General features: G+C 38.3%; 1 pseudogene; it reads left to right on the top strand.

Annotated features, from left to right (window-relative positions):
- Positions 1 to 132: 132 nt before the first annotated feature.
- Positions 133 to 2,107, top strand: LOC113926637 (annotated as a pseudogene).
- Positions 2,108 to 21,523: the final 19,416 nt, after the last annotated feature.

The following is a 21,523-nucleotide window of genomic DNA, read 5'->3' as shown; positions in this document are numbered from 1 at the left end:
GAAAATGGTTTTATTCTGTCTAAGTTGGAACTACATTTTTTCACCTTCTTCCCTGTTTGGTTCTGGGTTAGAAACTTGCACATGATTTGGAAAGTGAAATGAAGCAGCACACTTTATGCTCTAAAGGTCATCATGGTTAGAGGTGAGGAGAAAGAGATGCAGAGAAGCAAAGAGGTGCCAATCTGTATTTGCTCTTCCCACTCTGCACCCTCCTCTGCCTCCAAGGTCCAGCTGTTCTTCCCATCTGCTTGCCCTGCTGACCAACAGCAACCCATGACCAGATACCCAACTGCAAACTCACAGAGGCAACCACAAGGACCAGATCACAGCCCTGCACAGACCTCCACCATCCTCTTTATGGACCTTTCAGCAGATACCCCTCAAGCTCTGTCCACCAGGCCAGGGCTTCAGGAGGATTGCCTAGTGACCTCCCTGCTCCACCAACTCTCCTCTCCTCTCCTCCCTTCCCACCTACTTCTCCAGCTTCAGTTCCTGATCCCAGCAGGCTTTTTCATAGCAATTGAATAGATTAGTCTGAAATTCATATAGAGCTGCAAAGAACATATAATAGTCAAAAGAGCTTTGGAAAATAAAGTCAGAGGATGTCAAGACTTATTATAAAGGAATCTATCACAGAGCTGTAAAGATGGACACCCAAATTACACAGTGACAAAACCTGTGGTAAACTTGCCTGGGATAACTTGGAAAGCAGACCACATGCCCACTGAGACTGTAACTCTAGGGGACGTGGTTGGCAGGAGAATAACTGTGGGCTCACTTTTACTTTGTATGTCAAGCAAAGTATTATAAGAAATGAGCTCAGGAAATAATTGGCCAGTTTGCAAGCAGCAATTGAGCGTCCAGAAATTGGTGATCTGACTAGGAAGGCTATATTAAAACTATTAGAGCCCAAATTTTCAGACAATTTTGCAAAAAAACATTTGAACACAAAAGCCCACTGAAACCTAGCTTTGCTGCTTTCACTGGGGCTAACAAAGTTAGTTGTGGTGGGGTTTGGGTGTGAGGGCCCTGACTGAAGACGTAGGACTGTCTCCCACTGTCCCTGACACCACTGCGAGACTTCCAACCACTCATCATTAGAGGAAACACAGTCCTGATGCAAAGGAACGTGGATCAGAGTACAAGTATTCAAGGGCCATGCCACCCTCTAGGAGCTGTGGACAATGCAGCAGCAGCAGCAAACTCCCAAAGTGCTCCTGCAACAAGATGGAAAAGGGCCTTGCCTTCATCTCTGAGAGGTTCCCATCCAGATGAACTCCATGCCTAAAGGATGTGCGGAAAATCCAAGCTTCAGAAATATATGTAATTCCTCTTGGAACTGGGCTTCTAACAACTTTAATGCATGCCAACAAAAGCACTGTAAATCGGGCTTTTTCTAAGAAAAAGTGCCCAAAGATTCACTACACTTGGTTACTAGTATTCTTAACTGGATCTTCTTCTGCTCTTTCATTTTCAGTCACTTTATTACAATTTAATCTTTGTAAACCCTATTTTGGGTCATTCAAGCTTCTGGGAAGTACTTTGGATTATTGGAAATACAGTCTTCCTTCTGAAAGTCTTTTTCATAGCCTTGAAATGCCTTATTTTATTGGTACCTTCTTTCATTATGCCTTCTAAATCCAAGGATTACTGGTATGCATTCTTAGAAGAATTGTGTCAGTATAAATTAATTTTGTTCCCATATCTGTTTGGTTCCATTACCTTATTAACCACAGGGAGTTTGGTAATATAACTAGAATCTTGGGATGTTACTAGCTTTATTCTACTTCGTTTTAAAGTTTGTTTGTTTGGCTTTTTTTTTTTTTGGAAATATGAGGACTTTCAGACAGGTTTTGTGAATATTTTTTACATGACCAAGCCACAAAGTTACTCGTTCAGATGATATCTGACCAATATGTCAAGCAGAATTTCCTAAGATTATTTTTCCCATCCGTCAGCATATATTTCCCAAAGAATGCACTACCTCATGGTTTCATCAAGAGAATGTCCAATAGTCAGAGCTATGATTTCAAACCACATAACCAAATGGAAAGATGGGGCTACTTCATCACACCTTCAAACATACTTAAGTCCTATGAACTATTAAGATCACAAAATAGTAATTGCATTTGGTTACAATGACTATTACTAAAGTCACTGGGATAGATTTCTTTGCTAAAAATTAGAAAAATATTTCCAGCGGTGCCTGGGGTGGTTCAGTCAGTTAAGCGTCTTTTTTTTTTTTTTTTTTTTTTAATCTATCTGACAGACAGATGGCGAGAGCAGGAACACAAGCAGGGGGAGTGGGAGAGGGAAAGGCAGGCTTCCCAGTGAGCAGGGAGCGGGGCTCGATCCCAGGACCATGACCTGAGCCGAAGGCAGATGCTTAATGACTGAGCCACCCAGGTACCCCTAAGTGTCTGATTCTTGATTTTGACTCAGGTCATGATCTTAGAGTCATGAGATGGAGCCCTGTGTCTGGCTCCACATTCAGTGGGAAGTCTGCTTGAGATTCTCTCTTCCTACTTATCAAACTCAACATCCAAAGAACAAATAATCCAATCAAGAAATGGGCAGAAGACATGAACAGACATTTTTCCAAAGAACACATCCAAATGGCCAACAGACACATGAAAAAGTGCTCAACATCGCTCGGCATCAGGGAAATCCAAATCAAAACCTCAATGAGATACCACCTCACACCAGTCAGAATGGCTAATATTAACAAGTCAGGAAACGACAGATGTTGGCGGGGATGCAGAGAAAGGGGAACCCTCCTACACTGTTGGTGGGAATGCAAGCTGGTGCAACCACTCTGGAAAACAGTATGGAGGTTCCTCAAAAAGTTGAAAATAGAGCTACCATACGATCCAGCAATTGCACTACTGGATATTTACCACAAAGATACAAATGTAGGGATCCGAAGGGGTATGTGCAGCAATGTTTATAGCAGCAATGTCCACAATAGCCAAACCGTGGAAAGAGCCAAGATGTCCATCGACAGAGGAATGGATAAAGAAGATGTGGTACATATACACAATGGAATATTATGCAGCCATCAAAAGGAATGAGATCTTGCCATTTGCAATAACGTGGATGGAACTGGAGGGTGTTATGCTGAGTGAACTAAGTCAATCAGAGAAAGACATGTATCATATGACCTCACTGATATGAGGAATTCTTAATCTCAGGAAACAAACTGAGTGTTGCTGGAGTGGTGGGGGGTGGGAGGGCTGGGTGATAGACATTGGGGAGGGTATGTGCTATGGTGAGCGCTGTGAATTGTGCAAGACTCTTGAATCACAGATCTGTACTTCTGAAACAAATAATGCAACATATGTTAAGAAAAAAAGAAAAAGAAGAAGATAGCAGGAGGGGAAGAATGAAGGGGAGTATGTCAGAGGGGGAGACGAACCATGAGAGATGATGGACTCTGAAAAACAAACTGAGGGCTCTAGAGGGGAGGAGGGTGGGGGGATGGGTTAGTCTGGTGATGGGTATTAAAGAGGGCACATTCTGCGTGGAGCACTGGGTGTTATGCACAAACAATGAATCATGGAACACTACATCAAGAACTAATGATGTAATGTATGGTGATTAACAAAAAATTTTAAAAAAAAAGATTCTCTCTTCCTCTCCCTCTGCCCCTCCCCATCACACTCTCTAAAATAAATCTTTAAAAAAAAAAAGTTTCCAAACATTTTTGGAGCACAAGAGTAAGATTTAAGTATTTCATTTTTTTAAAAGATTTTATTTGTCAGAGAGAGTACAAGCACAGGGAGTGGCAGGCAGAGGGAGAAGCAGGCTCCCCGCTGAGCAAAGGCAGATGCTTAACCGACTGAGCCATACAGGGGTCTGAAGTATTTCATTTTTTTAATTCAAATGACTGAAAGAACACTGTTTTTAAAAATATGTAAACAATATTCAACCTAATATCTATGTGAACATTTATTCTATTCTAATTACTTGACATATGATTGTACTATAAAACTGTAAGTGTATTTTCTTACTAATGTTATTGAAAACAGCAACTGGATAGCTAAACAGAATTAGTGGTTTCACTCCTCCTGCTTGTGTTCCCTCTCTCGCTGTGTCTCTGTCAAATAAATAAATAAAATCTTAAAAAAAAAAAAAAAGAATTAGTGGTTTCAGAGGAATTCGGGTACTCTTTTCTGACAATGTTCAAACTAAGGAATATTTTTTATAATAAAATATATCTTTATCCAAAATCTCAAAAATTCTTAAAATTTTCATAAAATTTGTATTTTTAAGTGAAAGTTCTACATGTTATATTTTACCTATAAAAAGATTTTCTAAGTGAATATTAATTTACTGAGGATGATATATTTTAATATTACTCTTTGAAATATGATTAGCAATCAATAAGAGTAATATGAATTGTTTGAAATTTTCAGTGTTATTACAAAGATTACATTAATGGTATGGCCTCACCCAAACCTATTGGCTTCAGGGTAGCCACCATTAAATTGAAAAGGAAGGGCTTGGGAACAAAAAAGCAAATAAATAAGACTTGAGAATGATATCGAGGCAAAACTTTGGGTATATTTACTGGCACATGGAACTGACTAGATGCTACCAGATCGAAAGCCTTCTAAGTTTCTGAGTGAATTGTACTGCCAAATAAACATAATCCCAACGTGAAAAAGCCCTGGACTACTTGAGCATTAAAACAATCCTCAGGACCTCACACTTGCACAAGCAGGACGCAGGCTGTGAAAGTTGTATAGCCTTCAAGAAAAATACACTCCCAAATGTCCTCTTCAGGTGTGGCCATGGAAAAGAGGACATGGAAGACCCTTCCAGAGGGTGGACCAAGGGCCATGGACAAGGGAGTTCCACCAGGACAGCAAAATCAGAATCTAATCAAGGAACTCCCCACCCCACCTTATGAAGGCAGGATACCTTCACAATGCCTGTTCAGGATATATACTAGCAAAACTAGAAATTGCCAAGAGACTTGCATTCTTCTGTTTTCCAAAAGAGAGGTGGGGGGAGTTGCTTGTTTTTTAGCGTTATCCTGCCCCTGATTCACCACTGTACCCTGAGAGAGAGAAAGGATGAACCACCTTTTTATTGACAGATTGCCACAAGAGGCCCCATCCAGACACTATGTCCATCATCTGAAGATCTGAACTTTGTGCCACTTCACTGACTTCATAGGTCTTTGGGTTGCCTATGAGAAATGGGTATGTTCTATGAAAGAAAGGAAGAATGGAATAATTTGCAACCGGAAGGAAATACTGTGGAGGATACTGGTTAGCAAGTCATCAAAAACCGTTTCCTTTTTCTCCTGGGGCACTGCTAGATTATGCTTACCAGTCTCCATCGTGGCTAGACATGGCCATGTGTCAGTTCTGACCAATAAAATGTGAGAAGTAACATCAGTTGCTTCCTGGCCTGTTTGGCCCCCTGACTCTTGACCCTCATGCCTTTTCTCTTCCAGCTGGCTAGACTGGAGATGATGAGGACAACATTTGGAGTCGTGGTATGAACCTGGGGGAGCCACAGGATGGAAGAAACCTGGATCCCTGAAAACATGTGGAGAAAGGACATCCTCTAGGAGCGATTGTATTCCACACTTATCTGAGCAAAAATAAGTATGATTTAATCATATTAAGCCCCTGAGGATGGGAAGTTTATTTGCTACAATCACTAACGTATATACAGCAGAGGGAACACCATGAAGATAGGAGGATTGAAAGAGATGACAGAGGGGCGCCTGGGTGGCTCAGTCGTTAAGCGTCTGCCTTCAGCTCAGGTCATGATCTCAGGGTCCTGGGATCGAGCCCCACATCGGGGTCCCTGCTCAGCAGGAAGCCTTCCTCTCCCTGTCCCACTCTCCCTTCTTGTGTTCCCTCTCTCGCTGTGTCTTTCTCTGTCAAATAAACAAATAAAATCTTTTTTAAAAATTAAAAATAAAAAAAGAAAGAGATGACAGAGCCTGAGGAGGGTGAGGGGTTCTCTTTAGCTAAAATGTAGACACAAGAGAGAGAACAGCAAGAAACAAGAGACTCCTTTGGGCATATTGCTATGGGTCTTAAATGCCATGCAAAATTTTGGACTTTATTCTATAGAAATGAGGACCATCAAAAGTTATATATATATCTTCTATTTAATACTGCGAGAGTGAATGCTGCCAGTAATCTGCCTTTTCTGAGGCAACTGAGAATCCAAATCTTTCACACACTGTTGCCCTCCGAAGTTGAGAATATAAAATATAATCATCAAGCTGACAACAGCTTTTGCAGTCTTTAAAGCTGCAACTCATATCAAAATAGATCCTGCCAAATTCAGTAAGAAAATTGGGAATCAATAACCTTCAGAAGAAAAAGTCAATTTTCAAAATCTTTTTGAAAGTGTGGGGTAGGGTGCCTGGGTGGCTCAGTTGGTTAAGCGACTGCCTTCAGCTCAGGTCATGATCCTGGAGTCCCGGGATCGAGTCCCACATCGGACTCCTTGCTCGGCGGGGAGTCTGCTTCTCCCTCTGACCCTCTTCCCTCTTGTGCTGTCTCTCATTCTCTCTCTCTCTCAAATAAATAAATAAAATATTTAAAAAAAAAAAAAAAGTGTGGGATGTGTGTGTGTGTGTGTGTGTGTGTGTGTGTGTGTGATGCAGGGGGGGGTGGGGGGGAGAGGGAAGGTGGGAGGGAGATGTCTTTTCAGGTAATGAATGCTATTCCAGCAATAAAACAAAACCTAAGATGGGCTTCAATTTCACATGTACTAAGCACCTTCCATGTGGCAGACGTCCTGCTAGGTGTCTACAATAAAAAGATAAATAAATGACTTACCGGGACTTCAAATTAGTCACAAAGTAATAGAATTAGTAGGCATATAAACAGATTAACCAGTATACATTAGTACACCTGCTATTATAAAATAGGACCCAACAGAACTACAGGGCTTGGGGAAGAATCAGAGATCACAGAACTTTCTTAGCCTCATACTAAAGATCCTCCCTCATCAGACTCAACCGACCATTGTGGACTGAAATTTCAGTACTTTTCTTCACACAATCGCTTGCTCTCATACCTATCCTCTACCTTCCCACCTCCATGCCTTGCCTTCTGTGTCAAACGCTCTCCCTGACCCACTACTGGCCACTTTGTAAGGTGCCATTAAGACTCCACCTGTGAAATTTTCCCTGGTTCCAGCAGGGTGAGTTCTCCCCCTTCTCAGGAGTCCCATCTGCGCCCTCTCAGGAGGTTACCGCTCTGCTCTGCATCAGAGTTGTTTTCTGATTGCTGGTCTTGTCTGATCTCCACCCTAAACTATAAGCCCCCTGAGGACCAGGAATGTTGCCAGTATAGCACCTTGTATGTACACAGTGGATGTTTAATAAGTATTTTCTGAATGTTAGATTTTAAACCCAAAATCTACTCCCTGCAGCTGCTGACTCTGCACACACCAGTCATCACTGCATTCTTTGGTCCAGAGCTAAACCGCTGGGTGTATGGTGTTTTCTCATGGGAGGAGAAAAATCTTTAAGAGGGTTCAGTAATGACAAACAGAGGAAATAAAAATAGTGCTTACACCCCTGGTTCTAACTAGTGCCTATTTATATCACAAAAATTAAGATTGTCCAATGGGCCAAAATTTTTGCTTACTGATTAGAAGAGATTGAAATCTCCAAGTTTTCTTTACTACAAAACAATCTTTCATAGAAGAATCTCTATTAATGTTATGTCAGCATTTTCTCCTAAACAACCCAGAGAGGAGAAAATGGGCAGTTGCCTCCCTAATACCAATACCATTAGCAAATGGTATTGACATGAGGGCAACTGGAAATATTGACTGTCTATAATGTTCCCACACTGGTACCATAAAAGCTGGAAGCTAAAACATGGGGACAAATCAGCATTATTCAGGACAGAATGGCCAAAGCCAAAAGTAGAAAAGATCAATGTCCATAAAATATTGAAGTATACTGAATGTGTTCACTAAAGCCTGGAATGTAACAAAGGAAATGCATGCTTAAAGTTTAAGTGGGGGCAAATGTAGGATAAATGGCAATATGTACAAGTTTGTTTTTTTTTTTTTAGTGGGATGAACTTTAGGTTTTTATTAACTTAAGAAGAGCAGATAAGAATGAAAATATAAATAAATCCGTGGACAATATCTTCATAAAATATCAATAGTAGAGAGATTTTTATGCGTGGTCCCCAGTCTGTTGGGTCCTGGGGCCCCTTGACCACTGTAATTAGTACCAGGAGACCTTAAATACATAAACGCAGAGAGCCCTGCCTGTGGACTGTATAAACAACATGCCTAACACATATGTACTACCGTTTGACACAAAACCAAAAATGTTTTTACTGATGAGTAACAATGTCAGACAGACTGGGGAAGCTAGGCAGGCTGATCTAGTAGGGACACACTCTCTTGAGAGAGCTGTCAGAGGGAGGGAAAGCTCCACTCATTGAGGCACATGATCATTGGGAGGGATCCTGGCAAGAGCGTGGACTTTGAAAGGCCCTGGGCAGAAAACAGGGCAGAGCCAGCAAGATGGCACAGGCTGTGGAGTAAAGGAACCTCTTAGATCTTCAGGAAAATTACCACATTCACAAAACTCTTTATGGTTAATTTTTTTGTGGCAAATGGTCAACAGGCTGAGCTTCTGGACTTGACCCAGGGCTCATCCTAAACAGCAAAAAAGTGGAAGTACAGGGAAGCATGAGGAATTCAAGAGCGGGAAATTCAAGACACAGGAACAGCGCTGCGCCTCTTACAGGCCCTGCAAGGGAGCTCAAGCCTCATGTCATCTGGCATGGAGGCCTTGGGCAGTATCTGAGTCTCTAACATAAATTCACTTAAAAGTGTTCCTGAATCCTTAGAAGCTTTTTATCATTATGCGTTTCCTTGGTTGATGGAATAATGCAAGAAAAAAAAAGTGTTACATTAAGAAAATGTTTATACTACAGGAGTTCAGAAACACTATTTTCAGAGTATTGGCCTGTTATGACTTAGCTTCACCAGAGAGGGAAGGCTGAACTGGGCCCACTGGAGAACCATGAAACGCCACATAGGCCATTGTCTTTTCTGAGAGCATCTACAGACCACATCCCAGTCCCATGTACTGTCGAATAAATAGGAATGCCGGCCACAGGAAAGCTTCTGCTCTCCTTTCCTTGCTCTATTTTATTTAATCCTCACAACCCCCTTATATGGGAGTTAACATTACTCTAATATTAAAGATGAAGAAACTGAGCCACAGAATTGACCAAGGTCACACAGCTAATAAGTAGCAGAGCCAGAGTCCAAAACTTTTTGACTGTGAAGCCTGTAAGCATAATAATTAATAAATCAATTAGTCAACGACCTATTGGGCATCTACACTGTGCTAAGTGCCAAAATAAGCATATGATTAGCAAATGTTATGTACATTACTGTATTAGGGTTCTCCAGAGAAACAGAACCAGTAAGATGTGTGTGTATACACACACACACACAATTATAGGAGTTGGTTCACATGAGTACAGAGGCTCACAAGTCCAAATCTGCAGTGTAGTTCCAGTCTGAAGCAAGTGCAGGCCCAAGAAAGCCAATGGTACAGATGAAGTCCAAAGGCAGTCTACCAGAGACTTTTTCCTATTACTCCAGGGAAGGTCAATCTTGTTATTCTATTTAGACCTTCAACTGTTTGGATGATGCCCACCCACATCATAGAAGGCACACATAAATTAACCATCACAATTACATTCAAAATGAACTTTCTGTCAACCCTTTCTTATCCTTATTGTACACCTTTATGATTTACATACTTTATTAGTCTGGAATTTAATAGAAGTACTTTTTAGTCTCAAATAGTTAAGAACCCACAATTCCCTTTATAGCAATTAGGGATATAATTTACATTTGTATCTCTTATTTTTAAACCTTAAATTAGATTTTAAATGTAGACTTTCAATTGCTATGTCCTCAGGGAACTCCTAAACTTAGTAAGACATAAATTCGAAATTAATGCTTTCAGAATTAAGCTCCTTTCTGATAAAAACCTTACTTCTGCACATTTACTATAAAGATAAGGGCGAAAAAGTCTCAGTCAGGGAAATGAGTTCTGAGGAGGCAGAAAGGGCAATTTAAATCAGGAAGTGACAAAATCACAAACAGCAATTAAGAGAATGCTTGGTAAAAAGAACTTCAGAGTTATGAGAATGATATCTAGAACCAACCGTGAGTCCTACACCTTGCTGTCCAGAGCTAAGGGTTAGTGCTAGAGTTAGGGCTCAGTCTCACTGTTAAGGTTCCCTAGGACAAAAATATACCTTTATGTCTCCCCTCCACCCAACGTGAGATATAACATAGGCCTTGCATAATAGGTACTCAATAATCTCTTGAAGTTAAAAAAGAATAGATATTTAGAGAAAAGTAATTTAGCAGAAGGGAATAAAAGAAAAAAGAAAGGCATGTGCTCTCCAGGCATGTGATATGGCTTGGTTATAGACTTATGAAGGTAAAAAGGCTGAGATCCCAAGACTTCTTTGGATTATCAAAGTAGGATTTACATGAAGGCACATTCCCAAGATTTGATATGCTTACTTAGTTCAAGAAATACCCATATTCTTCCCTATGGCAATAAAACATACCAAAAATTAGTCATTTAAAAATCCCCACTACATCCCCCACTTACTTGTTTTTTTGTTGTTTTTTTTTTCCTTAAAAAGCTAGCAACTTCTCTAGGTTACTTAGGGAAAAAGAATCTTCATTTCTGATTCTCCTTTTCTAATCTTTCTACTCCTTCAAATACTTGGGCTTTGCTTTTCAGCTTAAAAAAATCTTTTTTTGAAACATACACACTAGGATATATGTCAATCTCAGTTCTGATTAAGAAATGCAGAGTCAGCTTCACTCTATGCACAGCATTATGGGAATTCCAATGCAGTAAGAGGTCAGACATTCCTTCAAAGCCACAAGAATTTTCACACAGATATAGATAGATAGATAGATAGACAGACAGACAGATAGCAATCTAAAAACCTTTTCACTTTGTATAGTACATTTCCTGGGAAGAAACCCAAAAGTTTCATAAACCAGAGAAGTTGGTAAAGCAGCCATTAAACAAAGCTGTTGTCTCAAAGCTTTCAGAGCAAGGGGAGAACTTCCGGCCTAAAACACAGGGTCCAGATCTTTACATCTGAGAAGAGTGCCTTGAGATCCTTCAAATTCCAATATTCCATCTGAAAGAACAGGCACAGCCAATCATGTGGACACAGAGTCAGCAAACAGAGGGGCACCTGACTGGCTCAGACAGTACAGCATGTGAGTCTTGGGGGTTGTGAGTTCAAGCCCCACATTGGATATGGAGATTACTTAAAAATAAGTTCTTAAAAAAAAAAAAAGCAAATACAGAAGGAGAGATTTCATTAGAATGGAGGCACGTGGTCAGAGGGGAATGAAAATCATTAGCCCAAGGGTTAGAAGTCACACAGTAATTTTTCTAATCACTTACAAATGAAATCATAGAATCTCTAGGATTGGAGAAGGTGTTAATACATAATACATAATCTAGATTCTAGACAAAACACTGCATCAGACATACGACTACCCATATTTTGCTAATTTAATTCTTATGCTTAGTGAAATGTATTTGGAAACAAGAAAAAAAAAAACCTGAATTTAGCATTTATTGGCAATTTTACTTGCAGCTTGAATTTAAAAAGAATGACCTGCCAAAAACCAATGATGTATGAAACATTTAGGAAGACAGTTAAATTTTTTTAAATGTTCCAACTATTTTTAGACTGATTTCAGACAACAGAGAAAGAGGCAAGATTAAAAACTGTAAGGAAGAAGGCTGAAAAAGCTATGTGCACTACTTCTGTATTAAATGTGAAACGTGGTCATGACGTGCGTCCTTGCTGCTTCTAGTACCCACAGTGAGATCTCACCCCCACTGACAAAGGTCAGCAGCTTGATCCTTCCAGGTCCGCTAAAGCCAACAGATGCAGTATTTTATTATAACATTTCTCCATTTCCTTACAACAGCTATATTTCAAACGATGATTCGCTTTTCCCTTGCAGTCCAACTAAGGCTTTGTTTAAATGAGGAGGTCATAGATGCTTAACACTTCTTAAGCTTATTTCCACTACTCAGTCACTTGGTTAAATTATCTAAGCCTTTTTGTTTAACACTGGATGGAAATGGCCCTGATGAGATCTTCTGGAGAATAATGTGCTGTTTGCCTGGCAGAACTAGCTTTAAAAATTATGTCCTCCTTTAGCTCTGAAAATGTATCATTTATGTCTCTGAAATAAAGCACAGCATGAAACAAAACACAAACGTTATCCATGTAACCTTTTCTGGGATAGTCCAAATTTTATTATTAAAATATAGTAATAAGTGTCAAATAATAGATGTTTCATTAAATAAATTGTAATATATCATACAATGGGCAACTATACAGCCATTTAAAAGATGTGTGGAAGAATACGAAATGGAAAATGTAATATGTGTTTAGGTTAGAAGCCAGATTATAAAACATTATTGAAGTATTGTCCTGATTTTGTAGAGATAGGGAGAGAACTAAAAACTGTACACCAAAATAATAATTGTAGTTCTATTTGGGTGATAAAATTATATGTGACTTTTACTTTTTCTTTGAACTTTTCCATATCTGCTAACTTTTCTATAGAAATGCTCTTTTATTAAATAGCTTAAAAATAATTGTAAAAAGAAAACAGTCACTATTATCCATTCAGCTGAAGATACCTGAAAAAGTAAAAGTTGCAGTGTTTCCTATGATCTTTATATCTGCATCTTTTCTATGATCTTTGAATTTATTCTTGCCCCTTCTTTCTAATTAAATCTGTATTACTTTCTAATGCTACGTAACAACTTACCCCCAAGCTAAGCAGCTTATAACAGTGCACATTTATTGTCTCAGAGTTTCAGTGAGTCGTGAGTCTGGGCACAGCACATCTGGATCCTGTGCTTCATGGTCTCTCAGTCATGCGTTTGGCCCAGGATCTACAGTCTCATCTGAAGGTTCAACTGGGAAAGAATCGACTTTCCAAACTCATTCAGTGCTTGTGGGCAGCCTTCAATTCCCCCCAGACGGTTGGGCTACAGACCTCAATTCCTTGCTAGCTAGTGGCCAGAGGTTTCTCTCATTTCCTTGTCACACATGCCTCTCCCACACAGCAGCTTACTTCATCAAAGTATGCAGGCCAAGAGGACAACAAAAACGATCTTCTAGCAAGATAGAAGTCACCATATTTTGTAACTGAATCATCATCGTTGCCATAGCTATTGCTTATCACCAAGTCATTAAGTCCAACCCACACTCAAGGAGAGAAGATTATACAAGGACATGAATACCAATAGGTGGGAATCATTGGGCACCATCTTAGAAGGCTGCCTACCACATTATTCTTTCTAATTAACCTTTTTATAATTTCTCTAAGATACCTTAGAACCCATTCTCTCAAATATCTTCCTTCAGACTATAAATTTATAAAAATAGATATAACAAAAATCAAGTTTTCTATTTTACACCTTAAGGTTTTTAGAGAAAATAATTTAAAAATATTTTTCTAATGATAAATTGATGGATTTTTTTTTTAATGTGTATGTGTTTCAGGGATTTTGTATTCCCTTAATGGGGAAAAAAAAAACTCTATCACCATGTTATTTATAATACTGACAAGCTATTTTAAAAAACCTCAATCTTCAACGTATATAAATTATGATACAGTCATCAGAGGGAATAAGACTTAATGATTAAAACCGTGTTGTGGAAAAAACATTTATGACATTAGAAACACCTTCTATATTATTAAATGAAAAAAAATCAAGATCTAAAGCTATAGAGCATGATCACAATTTGTTAAAATATGTAAGTAAACAAATAGGAATACTACTGGAAGTATGCATAATAAAATCTTAACAATGAGTATTAAAATCTCAAGTAATTTTTCCCTTCACAGTATCTTCAGAATCTGAATATTTTATATTAGTTATTATTTAAAAGTGTTTTCTTTCCTCTCAAAGTAAAACCTAAAATTAATATATTTATTGCTAGCATTTAACACATGTGACCCAATATTATCCACAAATTCCTAACAGAATCTTTGAATAATCCTTATAATACCAATCCTTGTAATACCAAATTTTGAAATTCAAGTAATATAGATTTTTTTTTTTTTGAGAGAAAGAGCAGGGTGGCGAGGGGCAAAGAGAGAGAATCTTTTTTTTAAAGATTTTATTTATTTATTTTAGAGAGAGTATGAGAGTGGGGGGAGTGGCAGAGAAAAAGAGAGACAATCTCAAGCAGACTCTGCATTGAACATGAAGCCCAACATAGGGCTCAATATCATGACCCTGAGACCATGACCTGAGTCAGATGCTTAACCGACAGAGCCACCCAGGTGCCCCTCAAGTACAATGATTTTAAAAGTTGTAGAATATTGGGGCACCTGGGTGGCTCAGTCGTTAATCATCTGCCTTCAGCTCAGATCATGATCCCAGGGTCCTGGGATCAAGTCCCGCATCGGGCTCCCTGCTCAGCAGGATGCCTGCTTCTCCCTCTCCGGCTGCCACTCCCCCTGCCTGTGCACGTATACTTTCTCTTATTTTCTCAAATAAATAAATTTTTTAAAAGTTTAGAATACTGAAAAAGCTACAATAATCTTACACAGTAAAGAGGATATTATCTGTTAATACAAAGAACAAAAAGGACAATAAATACTCCAGAATTCTTCAGATTAAACCTCTTTGGAGCATGAGGTGAGTAGAGTATAAATTAATATAGCTTTCAAATTTTTTTCATGTACTATTTGAGTGTTTATTGTGTGCAAATAGATATCTCTATAGTTCTAAATTCAATTTGTTAACTTGGAAACATAAAATCCAAGTTACATATAAAATTTTCCTATTTGCTATATTAAATCCTTTTTAGCTGGGGTGTCTGGATGGTGCAGTTGGTTAAATCCTTTTTAAATGTCTAACATTTCCTAATTATTGAATGTGTGTTCCTACCTTAATCTTTTGATAGAAGTTACTTGCTTTTGAATTTTCAATAAACCAGCCTTCTTCCATTTTTGTCACATTATGGGAAGCAGACCAAAAAATTAAAACAGAAAGCCCACTCATCACCTAGAGAACACTGTTAAATTCCAAATTCAGTTCCTCCACAACTTCTAACAGATACAATTCATTTGCTTAAAAAATTCTTTTTAATTTTTTAAGGGGCTAAATAGAAAATGAAGAAAAAAAATTAAAGGAGAAGCTTCCCAAAGCTCTCTGAGGACAAAGTTAACCATTGAAAATTGTCCAACCAATCTTTTTTCATAAATATGTTTCATTATATCTTTCATGACTACATTTTGATATAGCCACTGTCTTCTTTTTGAATAACATTCCTTTTCTGACTCTAGAAATAATATATAATCGTTGTTGAGATTTGGAAAATAAAGTACAAGCAAGAACAATTGTACTGCCCAGATTTTACTATTGTTAGTATTTATAATATTACCTTTGTTTCATATTTTTTTTTTACTCTGTAGCAACGTTTTTCTAGATACGTCTTTTGAGGCAAGGGAAACAAAAGCAAAAATAAACTATTGGGACTATATCAAAATAAAAAGCTTTTGCACAGCAAAGGAAATAATCAACAAAATTAAAAGACAGCCTATGGAATGGGAGAGATATCTGCAAATTACATACCCAATAAAAGGTTAGTATCCAAAATGTATAAAGAACTTATAAAACTCAACACCCAAAAAAACAATCCAATTAAAAAATAAGCAGGGGCACCTGGATGGCTCAGTTGGTTAAGGAACTGCCTTCGGCTCAGGTCATGATCCTGGAGTCCCGGGATCGAGTCCCACATCGGGCTCCCTGCTCAGCAGTGAGTCTGCTTCTCCCTTGGACCCTCCCCCATCTCATGCTCGCTCTCTCTCTATCTCATTCTCTCTCTCAAATAAATAAATAAATAATCTTTAAAAAATAAAAATTAAAATTAAAAATAAAAAATGAGAAGACATAAACAGACATTTCTCCAAAGACATCCAGATGACTAACAGACACAGAAAAAGATGCCCAACATCACTCATCAGGGAAATACAAATCAAAACTATAATGAGATATCATCTCACACCTGTCAGAATGGCTAAAATTAATGACACAAGAAACAGGTGTTGGTGAGGATGTGGAGAAAAAGGAATCCTCTTGCACTATTGGTGGGAATGCAAATTGCTGTAGCCACTGTAGAAAACAGTATGGAGGCTCCTCAAAAAGTTAAAAATAGATTTACCCTATGATCCATCAATTGCACTACTGGTATTTACCCAAAGAAAACAAAATCACTAATTCGAAGGGATACATGTACCCCAAAGTTTATAGCAGCATTTTTTATAATAGCCAAGATACGGAAACAGCCCAAGTGTCCATCAATTGATGAATGGATAAAGAAGATGTGGTATATTTATACTATGGAATATTATTCAGCCATAAAAAAAAGAAAGAAATCTTGATATTTGCAACGACATAGATGGAGCTAGAGTGTATTATGCTAAGCACTCATATGTGGAATTTAAGAAACAAATGAGCAAAGGGGAAAAAGAGAGAGACAGACAGACAAACCAAGAAACAGACTTTTAACTACAGAGAACAAACTGATGGTTACTGTAGGGGAAGGGTGCAAGGGGTTTGGAGAAATAAGTGATGGGGGATTAAGGAGGGCACTTGTGGTGAACACCAGGTGTTATAAGAAATTGTTGATTCACTATATTGTACACCTGAAACTAATATAACACTGTGTTTTAACTAACTGGAATTAAAACAAAAACTTAAACCAAAAATATGTTAACAAAATGGATCCTACTGAATATAAAGTTATGTTCCCTCCCCTTCAAATAAACAGTATACATTTTCTCATGACATTGACTTTTGAATACAGCGTTTTATTTTTTTTTAATTTTTTTAAAGATATTATCTATTTATTTGAGAGACAAGATAGAGCAGGAGCAGGGAGGAGAGGGAGAAACAGACTCTCCTGCTGAGCAGGGAGTCCGACATAGGGCTCGATCCCATGACCCCGGGATCATGACCTGAGCAGAAGGCAGACACTTAACCCCACTGAGCCACCCAGATGCCCCTGCATACAGTATGTTAATGATATTCCATCATGATAATCATCTTTGTATCTAAATCTCTGTTCAAGTATTCAAATCTTACCAAATTTTAGAGCAGTATTACGTTATACTTGTAAAGGAATTGATAAAATTTTAGCATGGTGTGTCTATGCTGTGTAACAGTTTCTATAAAATGGAAACTTTTTCTAAAATAAAAAACTCACCTTTTCTGTCTGCACAGAATCATTTAGTAGGTTAAGGGAATTCCTTCATGGTTATTGGACTATTCAGGTTTTCTACTCACATTGAATCCATTTGGGTAATTTTTTTTTCCAGAAAGTTATATATTTTACCTATGGTGGAAATTCCTTCTCAAGTAAGGAAGATTGTTGCTAAGTAAGTTTTCCACATTCTTCAAGATTATTTAAATGGGAAGGTAGGGGGCGCCTGAGTGGCTCAGGTTATGATCCCAGGGTCCTGGGATCAAGCCCCGCATCAGGCTCCCTGCTCCGTGGAAAGCCAGTTTCTCCCTCTCCTACTCCCCTTGCTTGTGTTCCTGCTCTTGCTATCTCTCTGTCAAATAAATAAAATCTTTCAAAAATAAATAAATAAATAAATAAATGGGAAGGTAGGAGAAGGCAAATCAGACACTTCTAGCTAGCTCCTATCATATTCAGAAACCTCTCCACCAGCTTGTGAAAACTCTACCTGGCTGTATATCAACAACAATAAATAAATTTATTCAATATTTACTATGTTCCAGATAATATGCCAAGCATTTTAGGTGTATTATCTAATGTGATGCTTACAATGACCTCAATAACAAGTAGTAGTATTCCCATTTTAAGATATGAAGAAAAGGAACATTGGAGGAGTAATTTATCCAACCTGTAAGTGGTGGACCTAGTCTAGCATCCAAGTCTATAGGACTTCAACCCGTTTCCTTATGCAGTATTTCATTATGCAATATTGTCTCCCATTATGAGCCATTTTTCTCTACTATTCTTTAATATATTAATCTAATATGTTTACATGTATTAACTATTTTTCTCTGTTGTAGATGATAAAAGAGTCTGAATTGGAAAAGAGGGAAAAAGAATCTGATGCTACTAGATACAAAAGATTTTACCACCATGTTGCAAGAAGGATAGGCTGATTAAAAACTGAAAATGTTATACATTCTACAACATTTTCTAGACAAAATAAAATTCTAAGTGCAGGGCTTGTTTGTAGCATGTTAAAAGATATAACAATGATATTTTCACGAACCTTTATCTTAGAGCCAAGACACTTTCAGCAGCATGAATTTCTCGGTGTACAGAACATTTAAAACACTATCTAAAATTTTTTCTAAAGAAATATTCATTCTAGAGAGAGAGCGAGCAGGGGGGAGGGACAGAAGGAGAGGGAGAGAGAATTTCAAGCAGACTCTGCACTGAGCATGGAGCCAGACACAGGGCTTGATCTCAGGACCCTGCGACCATGACCCAAGCCGACATCAAGAGTCAGGTGCTCAACCAACTGAGCCACCTAGGTGCCCCAATTATCTACAATTTTTAAAACAAAAGTAAAATTCATATTATGAGAATGGCGAACTAGTACCTCAACAATCAAACAATCAGGGATGGAATTATACTAATTAAGAGACAGGACAAATAATTAAAGGAGAATACGTATTCCCTTAGATTAGTACTTAGAACAAATAAAGGAAAAATCACTACCGTTTAGCATTGCTTATAAAATCCAATTTGGAAAGAAATATGTAATTCATTGAAAAGATGCTTTAAAAATAAACAAGAGGGGGCACCTGCATGGCTCAGTTGGTTGGGCGACTGCCTTCGGCTCAGGTCATGATCCTGGAGTCCTGGGATCGAGTCCCACATCGGGCTCCCGGCTCAACGGGGAGGCTGCTTCTCCCTCTGACCCTCTCCCGTCTCATGCTGTTTCTCTCTTTCTCGCTCTCTAATAAATAAATAAAATCTTTAAAAAAAATAAAAATAAACAAGAGGGAGGCAAAAAAGCCATTTGTTCATTTAGATCAATTAACAGTCTAGCAGTTCCTTAATATGATTTGTCTATATCCTTTGCATCAAGACACTCTATAACAATGAAGTAAGTTTAATAAAATTATTTCAAGCAAACCACCATTTGTGTAGGAACAAAGGATTTTTTTTAAAGGAAAAGAAAACTGGAACATTCCAGTCACCCAGTAGAGAAAATAAAATACAAATGAAACAAAAATACAGTGGATGGTTGCCCACTGAGTCCCCAACTCATAAGCAGCCGTGAAATGTGCCATATCACCAAAGAGAAATGCAGAGAAAGGAGTGCACCACCAGGCTCCCTCACGCCAAGCAACTCAACAACTAATCTACAAAGCTCACCTTTACTTCATGTCTTCAAGAACAAAATCCTCTAACATAGATTATTTTGTCTTAAGGCAATAGGATCTGCTAGGTGGTACTGTTTTATCCTATGTCCAATATTTCACCAACTCACATAAGCCTCAACAAAAGATGTTAGCTATTTCTTATTATTTGATTTTATTTTTAGAAGACAGCGTAGATTTTTTAAAACTAGTTTACCAATCTATATAAATATGTCCTGGCTATCTGCTTACTATGCATCATGCCAAAAAAGCCTGGCTGGTTTGTTTTTTTTGTTTGTTTGTTTTACCAATTAGAGAAGTTGGGTTGCTCAAATAGAAGTCTGACTTAAATACAGACTATTGGTAGTAGCAAATATCATGGGTTGACTTGCTCAACATCTATTCCAATCTCACTGTGTTATCCTTCTGATTCTACAATGGACAAAAAACTTTTTCCCCCAGGGTCCCTTGCAGCTACAGATTCTGGATAGGACTTAAGTTCTGCCAATCACATGCACTCAAGATTTGAATTCAGAAGCAGGTTACTGGGAGAGAAGCAGGGCATGCAGCATTGTTTGTGCTGTGGCGGATACAGCGGATGTGGTATGACCCCAGAGCTGTTACAGATTTAGCAGAAACAGCTTCCTAACCATGGCAGCAGCTCCACCAGCAACCCAGCTGGGGAGGAAGGCTTTGGGAATTCATCCTTGTGTCTGCCTCCTCAGCTTAGAGACTTCTCTTGAGTCCTAATAATTCTGGGGCCTGATACCCCACATTACATCACTTTCTGCGTAAAACAGTGCAGGGGGTTGTGTTCTAACTGAATCCTGACTAATAGGATAATTTACATAAAATTCAACCTAGAGAGACCCAAGGACAACGAGAGGTCCCACGTCATCAATCAGGAGAGGCACACTCTCTCCAAGGCAATTGCGACAGAGGCTCGAATTGGAGAGCTTGAAGAGATGAACCATAATCCTCCAGATCGGCAGAAAATGAGGCACATAATAGACTCCTACGAGTGTCAATCAGAGACATGGTCTTTCACAGGCTAGTGAAATCCAAGTCCAACATTTGGTTTGGATATTTGGTTTCAACCATTTGGAACATGCCATATTAATAAAACACTGTGGACAGAGGAAGTAAACAGAAGTGCAAAAATGAGCCACAAATCAGCTACATTAAGGAATCTAACAATAGATTAATGGCTGACATTCACCACCTAATTGTCTATGCTTTTCCTGGAGTCAATTACTAAGCTCCAGAGATTATGAAATCCTTACTATCAAAGCAACATGAAGAATCTGGACATTTAAAATAAGACTAATGCTTACAACAAGGCTTTTCAGGAGGTCTAATAAAGGGAAATTCTCTAGAAGCCACTGATTGCTTCCAACTTCCTCTTTGCTTTGACATCTCTATTCCCTGTGAGCCTCTATTATACTGTGACCAGTTATAAAGCCCAGATAAAATATTTTTAATTGAGGGTGTTGATTTGTGATTCAGCTGTTTCTTTCATGGGCAACTCTACTGCATACAGCAGCAGGAAATCACTCATAGAGACCCTGGACCTGAATTGACAAGCATGGCCTATAAGGAAGCACTTCTATATTATCACGATTATAGGAAAATTTACAATTCCAACTTTAAAAACTCTGTTTCTAGCAAATGTCATTTAACTGTAGATAATGAGTGTCCTGAATAACATCAGTTAATAATAGGATAATAACATCAGTTGATAATAGGATATATAATTAAGGGGAAAATATCCTATGATAAATACAAAGTACTGTACCTCACAAGTTCTGGCAAATTACTTAAATGTAAAAAACATTGAGAGAAGAAAAGTTAGTTTAACTGGCAGCTGTTGAATGTATATGAATCAATCTCTGGCCAGAATTCTATCTCACTGGAAAGAAGGTCTTTTCATGATATGAATCATCCACACCCATATTAATTACTAAATGCAAAGAAGCTCAGCTTGGTTTATTTAGGCAAAGAACAAATTCACAATTGTTTGCTTGAACCTTGTCTAAAAGTTTTGAAGTCATGAATAAAGTT

This window comes from Zalophus californianus, chromosome 4 (genome assembly GCF_009762305.2).
Source record: "Zalophus californianus isolate mZalCal1 chromosome 4, mZalCal1.pri.v2, whole genome shotgun sequence".
In the NCBI taxonomy this organism is placed as follows: Eukaryota; Metazoa; Chordata; class Mammalia; order Carnivora; family Otariidae; genus Zalophus; species Zalophus californianus.
The sequence above is the reverse complement of the archived record's forward strand: the minus strand, read 5'-3'. Positions and strand labels throughout refer to the sequence as shown.